The sequence below is a fragment of the Rhagoletis pomonella genome, unplaced genomic scaffold (genome assembly GCF_013731165.1).
Source record: "Rhagoletis pomonella isolate Grant_MI unplaced genomic scaffold, Rhpom_1.0 Rhpom_scaffold_00006, whole genome shotgun sequence".
Lineage (NCBI taxonomy): Eukaryota > Metazoa > Arthropoda > Insecta > Diptera > Tephritidae > Rhagoletis > Rhagoletis pomonella.
In genome coordinates this window covers 35,423,842-35,433,825 of record NW_023458560.1, presented here as the reverse complement: position 1 = coordinate 35,433,825, position 9,984 = coordinate 35,423,842, and the positions used below count along the sequence as shown (strand labels likewise).

General features: G+C 32.8%; 2 protein-coding genes across 2 annotated transcripts in view; one reads left to right on the top strand and one right to left on the bottom strand.

The window, feature by feature from the left end:
- LOC118740647 (CD109 antigen) overlaps positions 1–9,984 on the bottom strand; it is a 158,186-nt gene that overhangs the window by 26,569 nt on the left and 121,633 nt on the right.
- The window catches only part of LOC118740651 (golgin subfamily A member 6-like protein 22), a gene marked incomplete at its 5' end in the record, with an annotated part of 500,945 nt that overhangs the window by 420,368 nt on the left and 70,593 nt on the right, over positions 1–9,984 (top strand).

The following is a 9,984-nucleotide window of genomic DNA, read 5'->3' as shown; positions in this document are numbered from 1 at the left end:
TATTAGAGTCCAGCGCAATTGTATTTGCCGCATTTCATTCAATAAGTACTCCTTGCATTGTACTCTACTCCCAACACATTGTTACTTTTTTTCCGCATACATACACTACTTGGCGTTGAGAGAGTAAATACTTGACGTACTTGCTATTACTCCACCAAAGTACGTACTCTACTTTCCCTCATCGCGTACGAGAGATATTTGCTGCTGCCAAAAGGGAGTAGCAAATCTACTCTCTGTATACTTGTAGTACGGTAAGTACTTGCGTATTAAATTTCAATTCTGGTTGTTAGCCTACTAGTTGATATCGTTTGCAGCGCTGGTCAGTGAAATTGAAAGAGTAAAAATAGAATATGGAAATCGACGATGTAAGGAAATGTTTACGGCCTTATTTATAAAAAATAACGTAGATTTAGACAGTTATTTAATGTGACATTTTCATAAAACTTTTGTATTCAAGCAGCTTTTTAAATCTATGTATGTACTTAAATTTTTATGAAAGTATTATTTCTCGTCTCTAATTTTCTATAAAACTATTTGCAGTCATTAACCAACAAATAAGTTGTCAAAAACAATAACTTAAGCAATGCTGCTATACGAAATAAAATTATTGGTGGCAAATCAAAATTTTGAAAAGTGCCGATTTTCACATTCGATAGTTGGACATGGTAGCGACGAGATGTACGAGCATTTTTTTCTTAAGAGCTGCATACTGATTTAAGAAATTTTTTATAGAAGAAAATTTATTTTCCATTTATTGTGCGAAATTTTATATGAATTTTTAGTTTTTCTTGAGAGCCTTTACGAATAAAAAAAATTTCGGAATACTATGTACATACATATGTACATACATACGCAGCCATATAACTTGATTTCAAGAGAAACGAATTTTCATTTGGCACGTTCAGAAGGCGAAACAGCTCATAACTGGTGCGATTGCACCTTCTGAACGCGTTGTTGCGTACTTCTGATCAACTGAACAGTTGCGTGTTAGATGATCGTAATATTTTTCTGATCATTTGAGACAACATGTTGGTGTGTACCTTTGAGAGTTGAATTTGACAGCTAATGTATGAAGTCGTTCAAAAGACGCATAACGATCACTGATTTTTGTTTAGCAACGGTTGCGCTCAACTGCTGCGCCTTCTGAGCCTACCTATTGATAACTTTTTTTTTTTGATAACACTGCGACAGCTCAAATTGGTATTGAGTAAACCCAAATGCAAGATAGAGTTTTTGAATTTCATTGAGTTTTTTTAATAAATACTGAAATTAGAGGTGTATGAATGGCGAAAGAAAAACTTCATCCGATTTTTTTTAAATCGAAACTACATTTTAACATATGTACATATGTCCATGCATACATAAATATATTTAATATGAACCCATGGTTTCAATTCTACGCATATCGTCAGGGTTTTCCTCACAACTTGGTTTTGCTGCAGTGAAGCGACAGAACAAGTGACGAGAAAAAATATATGCGGACACTTACATATATATGTATCTATGCACATACGTATCTATGCACATACGTATCTATGCACATACGTTTCTATGCACATACATATCTATGCACATACGTATCTATGCACATACGTATCTATGCACATACGTATCTATGCACATATGTATGTATCTATGCACATACGTATCTATGCACATACATACATATGTACTTAGGTATGTATATCAGCATTTTAGTTGAAAGTACGTTTTGCTCGTCGCTCTCTTCATCGCTCCACTACATTCCTGTCCTTAGTTTTTTTCAGATACCACAAATGCGCGATCCAGAAAATTCTTCTATCATTCTTGCTACAAATGTAGGTATGTTTTCTTCGAAAATACTCAAGTACTACCAGTAGAGTACTCTACTGTCAAATACCTTTTACTCGCAGTAGTTGCGGAAGGCAAAGTAAATACTCTACGCGTGTTGCTATTGATCGGTAGTTTACGTACGCTTGCTGAAACTGGTTTATGCTTACTCACAATTGACCCGAACGATGAAAGTAGGGGATGGAAAGTATTTGCGCGGCGATCGGATGTCTTGTTGGGCCGTTTAAATGGAATTGCGCAGGAGTCTAATACATATTTAGCACTTTTCAAAAGGACGTACAGCCGTGATACCGTTAACATACATACAAGCGAATGCAATTTCCGAAATGCGATTAATTTTCGTTAACTGCGAAGTGTTATCAGCAAAAATTTTTGTTGAACTTTTCAAATCGTCTGAAGGTCAAGGTTTTTACACATTTACAGTTGGACTAGTATATGTACATAGATGCGCGTATAAACAATTAATTAGAATACATAAAAATATGCATTTGTAACCGACTTCCAAAAAAGGAGGAGGTTATCAGTTCATCGGAATATTTTTTTTGTTATGTATGTTACCGCATAACTTTGGACCACGTCAACCAATTTCGATAATTCTTTTTGCATCGGAAAGGTAGTGTCTCAGAGGTGGTCCCATACTAATCTGGTTAAGATATATATATTTTTTTTTTATATGGGAGTTGAAGTCGGTTTTTTTTCTAAAAATTACTTGTTAATACGTCAATACGAAGTTAATTGTTGCTGTTGTGCCACCACCAAACACACGCCTATCAATCGTTTGCGACAAATCTGTACTAAATAAGTAAAACGTATCAAGAAAATTCAGCATGTCTGTGAGTTTTCACTTGCACTTCATGCATATTCACAAGCATAAGCAAATCAAAACAAAAAGTGAGAGGCAAATGTATAAAAACAAACGAGTGATGCGCGTGGACAATTTGTTAAGTTTGCATTTGTTTAGACACGGTTGTACAAATACATAATCATACATATGCATGTCGCACCTAAAAATATCTTTTATTTTTGTATCAAAGTTGATTGCAGTAAAGACGCCGCACAGTGTGTGATTTTAGAAAATAACATGACATAGTGAAAAAAATTAGGGGTTGTTTTAAAAATTTTGAAATGTGGAATTGAAGAAAATAGACTTGCTTTATAAAATAATTAACTTGAGCTTTAAAATTATATTAATAGGTTTTAAATTTTTTATATATTTTTTTTTGATATGAAACCAGTATGGAATACATTTTTTTTAAATTTCAACCACATATATTATTATATATTTAATGCTATTCTTGCGTCAAGGAATCCATTTATGTGGTCACAAAAACCGAAAACGCTTTATTTTTTTTATTTAAAAATGCAATGCATGATGTTTTTGGGTAAAAAATATAAAAAATTTTACCTTTGAACGTCAGTTTTGAGGTAAAGGTAATTTTTCAAACGTAAAATCTAAACTGTGTTGTCTTTTTTTTTAGCTGAACCCAATATGCAATATGCTAAACACATAATTTGACTTTTCCTGCGTCAATGGACTCATTTCTATGGTCGCAGGAACATGGATTCCTTAGCGCAAGAACAGTCAAACAGTGTTTAAAACTTTAAAAAGGTCACTTCATAGTGGTTACAGGTCAAAAAAAGAAAAAAATAAATTAAAACCTACTATATTTTAAGGTCAAGACATGGTACAATAATTACGGGTATTGTCTTCCCAGAGAGCGCATATTCCGATCTGCCTTATTTGAAAAATATCATTGTTGCCCACACTAAAAGGTTTACTGTAAGGGAAACGGGATATTTGCAGGGAACTTATTTAATTTGCAAAGGCCGAAAAATAAACATTTGCTTAGTAAAAAAAACAAAAATTTGTATTGCTCAATTTATTTCAAACTGTTTTCCTTTTTTGTTTCTTAATTACAAAAATTTAATTGAGCGACAACCAAAAGCAAAGCCACCTAAAAATAAAAGATTTAACATTGCAATGCGTCAAAATGAAAATAAGAGAGCACGAATTTCGATGTGAAGCAAAACTCTCTGGGAAGACAATACCTGTAATAATTGTACCATGATGTCAAGGTAATTATTTTAATTTATTTTAATTTTTTCTTTAAAATATCGTTACATTAATTTCGCTACCTCTTCTCATTCTCGAGATATTTTATTTTGTAGCTTTTTTCCAAAATCGTACACTGTGCACCGTGAGTAAAATCTGCAGCTAAAAATGGTCATGGATTAATGGATAATTCATAAGATGTTATGAGAGAAAGATACATACACACATACATATTTACATACCTCAATAATTTAAAAAGGGCAGTGATGATTAAAAAAGAATAAGTGCGCCTGGGCCGCACCCCGGAAGTGAAACTTTTCTTTATTAATTTCTTAATCGTTGCATAATATGTTTCGATCTACTGAACTTAACATAACATACGATAACATAACATAACATAACAATGGGTTAAGTGATTTTAAATCAATTATGTTTGTGATTTGATTCACCGTACACTTGAGAAATAAAATTTGGTTGTGATTTGCTTCGCTGAGCTGAGATGAGAGGTTATATGTATGAGTTGAGGTAAGGTTGGATGAGTTGAAGTGAATTGATGTGAGTTGAAGTGTGCTAAGGTGAATTGAAGCGAGTTGGTGTGCGTCAAGGTGAGTTGAGGCTAGGAAGGTGAAGTGACTTCAGGTGAGTTGAGTTGAGTTGAGCTGAGTTGAGTTGAGTTGAGTTGAGTTGAGTTGAGTTGAGTTGAGTTGAACTGAGATAAGGTGAGTTGAGGTACGGTGACTTGAGTTGGAGTTAGTTGAGATGAGTTGAGTTAAGCTAAACTGAAGTGAATTGAACTGAGTTGGGATGAGTTCAAGTGAGATGAGGTTTGAGTTGAAGTGGGGTGATTTAATTTAATTTGAGGTTAAGTGAGGTAAGCTACATAGCATAACCTATCTTAGTCTTTAGTTTTATCTTTATCTTTGTCTCGTTATTTGTATGTCCAGTTTTTTCTCTATATCTATCTTTATCCTTTTTTACCCTAATCTTTATTCCTATATATTTATTTTTACCCTTTATGGATACATTCAATTTCCAGGTCGTTTATCATTGTCTTGTCATTGTCATTGGGACCAACTTTTCAGGTTATGTGCAAGAAATATTCGCATCTTAAGCCTTTCGTTGACTTTATTTGCATATTTATTTTTCAGCTGCTTTTGTGATTAATTTTAATATTCAAACATTTCAAACTAATGGAACGCTGTGAGAAAAATTGTGTTCTCTCTTGCATTCTTTCCGAATAGTTCAGAGAGGATTTTTTCCCCGTTTTGTTCTCTGTCAGAATGTTCTTGAGACATTAGTTCCCAAACTGTTCGAGAGAAAGTTTCTTAGACTTTTGTTCCCGTTTCGTTCTTTGGAGAGATCCACACTATTACTCCACCTCTGGCGAAGCTTTTTAATGGTAGAAATACTACACTCGGAGGTATGCCACTGTCTGCTGAGGGGGCGACTGCTATTTGAAAAAAGATTTCAAGCGCGATCCGAAAAAAATCAGAAAAATGCAATATAAAGTATTCAACAAAGGCAAAGTAAAATCAAACGGAAATTTTTCACTGATTTTTATTGGTTTTACTTTTGATTTAAAAAAAAAAATTTAAATTTACTTTGCTTTGCTCTTTCTTGTCTAAATAAAAGCTATCTTTAATGTTAATAGTTTTATTTGAATTTTTGGTCATGACTTCATACCAACTAAACACCTTTTCACTGTATGAAAACTATGTAAAGTAAATCGGTTCTCCAGTTCTTTCTTAATCTTCCTTATCCTGAGTTTCACATGAAAAAAAATTCACACTAAAATTTGTCATCCGCCCATAGTAAAACCATGGAAACCAAGAGTGAAAAGTGAACCGGTTCGGGGAAAATGAAACTCATGATAAGGCTGAATTTGAAAATCGGAAACCGGTTTTTTTTCAAACTGCAATTTTTGGATAACTCGAAAACCGACTTTGGAGAAAATGCGAATAATCGAACACCCTAATTTTAATGCTCAGAGTATACAATTGTTTACCACTGCAATAGGTGTTTTTTATTTGTAAGTATACTACATATACACATAGCATTACGTGTGTGTGTTTACATACATACGTACATTTATACATATGTATGCACCAACTGAGAGTGCGACTATTCGTGAGATGCAACATTATAGCGGATGCTTATGAGATTATTGCAAGCGACATTTTTGTTTAAAATCAAAATAATTAGTGTGTACAAATTTGTTGAGAACAAAAGAAATAATGAAAACAGAGAAAAAATTTAAATAAAATCATCCGCAAATAATGTTGGAGTATTATTATAACAATACTGTATGAGCAGCTCAAGACATGATACAAAGAAGAAGGCAGTTTCATTACTACTATTTTTTTGATTATAAAGCAGATTTTTGACATTTCTCCAGATGTAAACATTAAGCATAGCTTTGCCACAATGAAATTTTTCGATAGGGAAGATTTTCTTTTAAATATTTAGGAGTAAAATTTACATACAAACAATAGTAAGTTGATGTGTTCGATAATCAAATTTGAACCTTTTTTCTCCAGCGTTTAAAAGATCCTTTGAATAGTGTCGATGTGCAGTGATGAAGAAATAAAATAAAATCTAGTTTTGAAATATTTATTTATTAAAAAGCTGTTTTTCATTTTGTTTTAAACAAAATAAATAAATTTACACAACAAAACTCTTTTTTTTTTAAATAATCCGAAGAAGATGTATTGTTAGATATTTCGTCATTAAAGCATAGTCCGAAACCAGGATTTGGAGAAGGTTGAATGGTCTCATTCCCTCGCAATTAAAGGAGTCACAATTCAGAATTCGCCGGAAGTGAAGTATCTATATGCAACTCTGGATACAAGACTATCGTGGAAATGTAACGAAGAACACGAAACCTCTAAAGAATGGGCAGGATTTCGGCAATGTCAACTGGTCTTTGGTAAAACGTGGGGTAGGGAATCCTCTGGATTTATACCTGATCCATAATTAGCTAAGCGTCAGTGGTATGGTGGAGCAGATTATCAATCAAGAGCCTGGGAAGTCTGCTTGCAAAACTTCAAAAAACTACTGTCGTGTGCGGTACGAAAGATTTCTCTACAACATGTGGCGTTGCTCTTGACGCACTGTTGCACTTACCGTCACTGTCATATTTACAACCTACAGGGCCACAGCTATTATATATATATATATAGATAAATTTTAGACTGGGGACAGGTGGGGAATTTCTACTTTCACATTCGTAAATGCAAATATTTAGTTGCAAATAAATTTCGAAATTTGAGATTTTGACATTTCTTCCTTACTAATAAATAGTGATAAATACAGTATAACATAGAACACGAATGGTACTTACCGTTGGCTTGCAAATCCATCCCAAACATAAATTATACATACACACATAGCCCACATCATGAAATTAAACTACATGCGTGAGCGTTTTTCTAACAAGAACAATTAATTACTTATCCCTGAACAATAATCATGCAAAAACTTTAAACTTATAAAAATGTATTTATTTATTTACATACTGTACACAAAACTTGCATAAATATACATATTTTATTTTTCAGCACTTTCTGGCGATATATCCTTAGAAGTATAATCCCCCAAAAAAATATATTCCTTGGTGCGCCCCTGTATGTATGTATATATATGTAGTTATGTATGTATGTATGTATGTAAAACTTCAGGCCAGTGATGCCGTTTTAGCCCTTTGGTGGCTAAATTTAGCTACCACATACGTTTTTTGGCCACATCAATTTAAAATTTGCCCCTAGCCCTTTGGAGAATTTATTCATACTTGGCATGAAAAATTTGTATATTTGCTTAATTTAAACTAAGAAAGACTGATACATATACATATATGTATTGTATGTTTTTTACGTTTTTATACATACAAACTAGAGCTCTCGATTTTGTTCGCACATTTTCAAACAGCCCGGCTATATGAGCAGCGAGTACTCGCACACTTGTTCAATGCTCATTACTCGAAAATTTTAGAGCATGAGCTCGAGCAATTCGAGTTTTTTCGAGTAACTTGAGCAATGTTTTTTTTATTATATTGACATTTTTGGTAGCAACTTTTTAAATTTTTCAATTTATTGATATATAATGCAAAGATTGTTACATTGGTATTTAATAATCTAATTTATTTAACATGAATTAGAAAGCAGCTGCTGACAAATACAATTTACAAATTTTCTTTTGTTTATGAAATTGTTCAAAAACTCGAAAATTTTGAACAAACATTTGATCAGTTGAGCAATGAACGAGTTTCGAGCGAGTATCGAGCTACTCGCATTGCTTTAATACAAACCTTGAAAGTAAGTAGTGAAATAAGCTAAATTTTCTAAGTAAAAAATATTTTAGCGAAAACTTTCTTGCACTGTATGTGTCACGATTAAATTCAATCCGATTATAGTCAATCATGATTAGTTTTAATCAGATTAAACAGTTAATCTTAACTGCGATTTAAAAAATTAGTTTTTAATCATTAACCCTTAACTTGATTAAGTCGGTTTGGTGATTAATTAATTTATGCTGGAATTACCTGTGCACACAATGCCAGTCAATCGGGTATGGCTAAGTTGGGTTTCCTCATCAATCTAAGCAATATGTGTGCATTTTCATTAAGATCTATACCAACAGACGTTTTATAAACTAGGTTTTAATATTCCTCTGCACATGTGCGCTGGGTTGTAAAAATTCCCTGTTGATGTATTACCAATAACAATAATTATATTTTTTTTATCATGTGCTTTTTATAAGCGTAAAACACAAAATAATTACTATAACTGATATTTGGTTTCAAATTCCGACAAACTAGACGAATTAATCAGATTTTCTTTTTAATTGGATTAACGATTAATGATTATAATTAATTAATCGTAATCGCAGCCAGCGATTAACGATTAACAAAATTTTATCATTAATCGCATAGTTGATTACGATTAACTAATTTTAATTGTCAATTGCGATTGACTTTTTAATCGTTAATCAGATTAACATTTTGCCAACACTGGCTGGTAATAAGTCAGCTTCGAGCTTCACGGTACAATCACTTGATGGAGTAAGCACGCTGGTGTCGTATATTTTCTCTTTTATACAAAAAGGTTTTTGGTTGGATAAAATATTAGCTTTTTTCCAGAGCTCATTGTTTTTCTATACCATTACTTATTGAAAATGTTTGCGAGTATACCTATATATGTATATGTAAGTAAAAAAGTTTAGCTACCATTTTTAGCCACAACGACTTTTTTAGGTCTTTTTTAGCCCTTTTTTCAAAGGAATTTGGCTACCACTAAAAATTATTCGCGGCAACACTACTTCAGGCTGCAAAGTGCAATCAAAGCCGCCAGATATTGCTTTGCTAAGCTTCTTCCGGCCAATTTCTTTCCATTATTATTCGTGTGTGTGTACTACTGTTGTTGTTGTTGTTGACAGATATTTTATCAGCTGTAAATATAGAAAATCGCATCAAAACTTAACTTCACTTCACCCAAGTACCTATTATTAGAAGACATGAGAAAAGTAATGCAATCGTTGCAAAAATTGCTTTTCTTAAAAGTGAATAAAGTATATTTTAATTTAAGAGGACAATAAATTATTTAAGTGCAGATGATCGACTTGAGCATTGCATTCTCGCTGGACCATGCGCAGCGATATTTGAACTTTTCAATTAATTCTGAGAATTTGGTATTATCAACAACCTGTTTGATAATGAAAGTGAGCAAAACAAAAATACATGCACTATAGAGCAGGGGTTCCCGAACTTTTTTCACCGCGGCACCCTTGTTGTGCTAAACAAATTTCGCGGCACCGCTACTCTTCAAATATCGACGAAAACAAGCACAATGCAAACTTTATGCTCCTTTAGCTTTAATTATTCCTTAAGTTTATTGGGCAAAATTTTACCCTGAAATCATTTGATATATTTTTATTATTATTTTTATGTATGTTACCGCATAACTTTGGACCACGTAAACCGATTACTATGATTCTTTTTTTTTAAGGAAAGGTGTGGTCCCGTTCTAATTTGGTTTAAATCCGATCATTGGATCATGAAGAAATTAACGATAATTTTAAATTTGTATATAGGAATTGAAGCCGGTTTT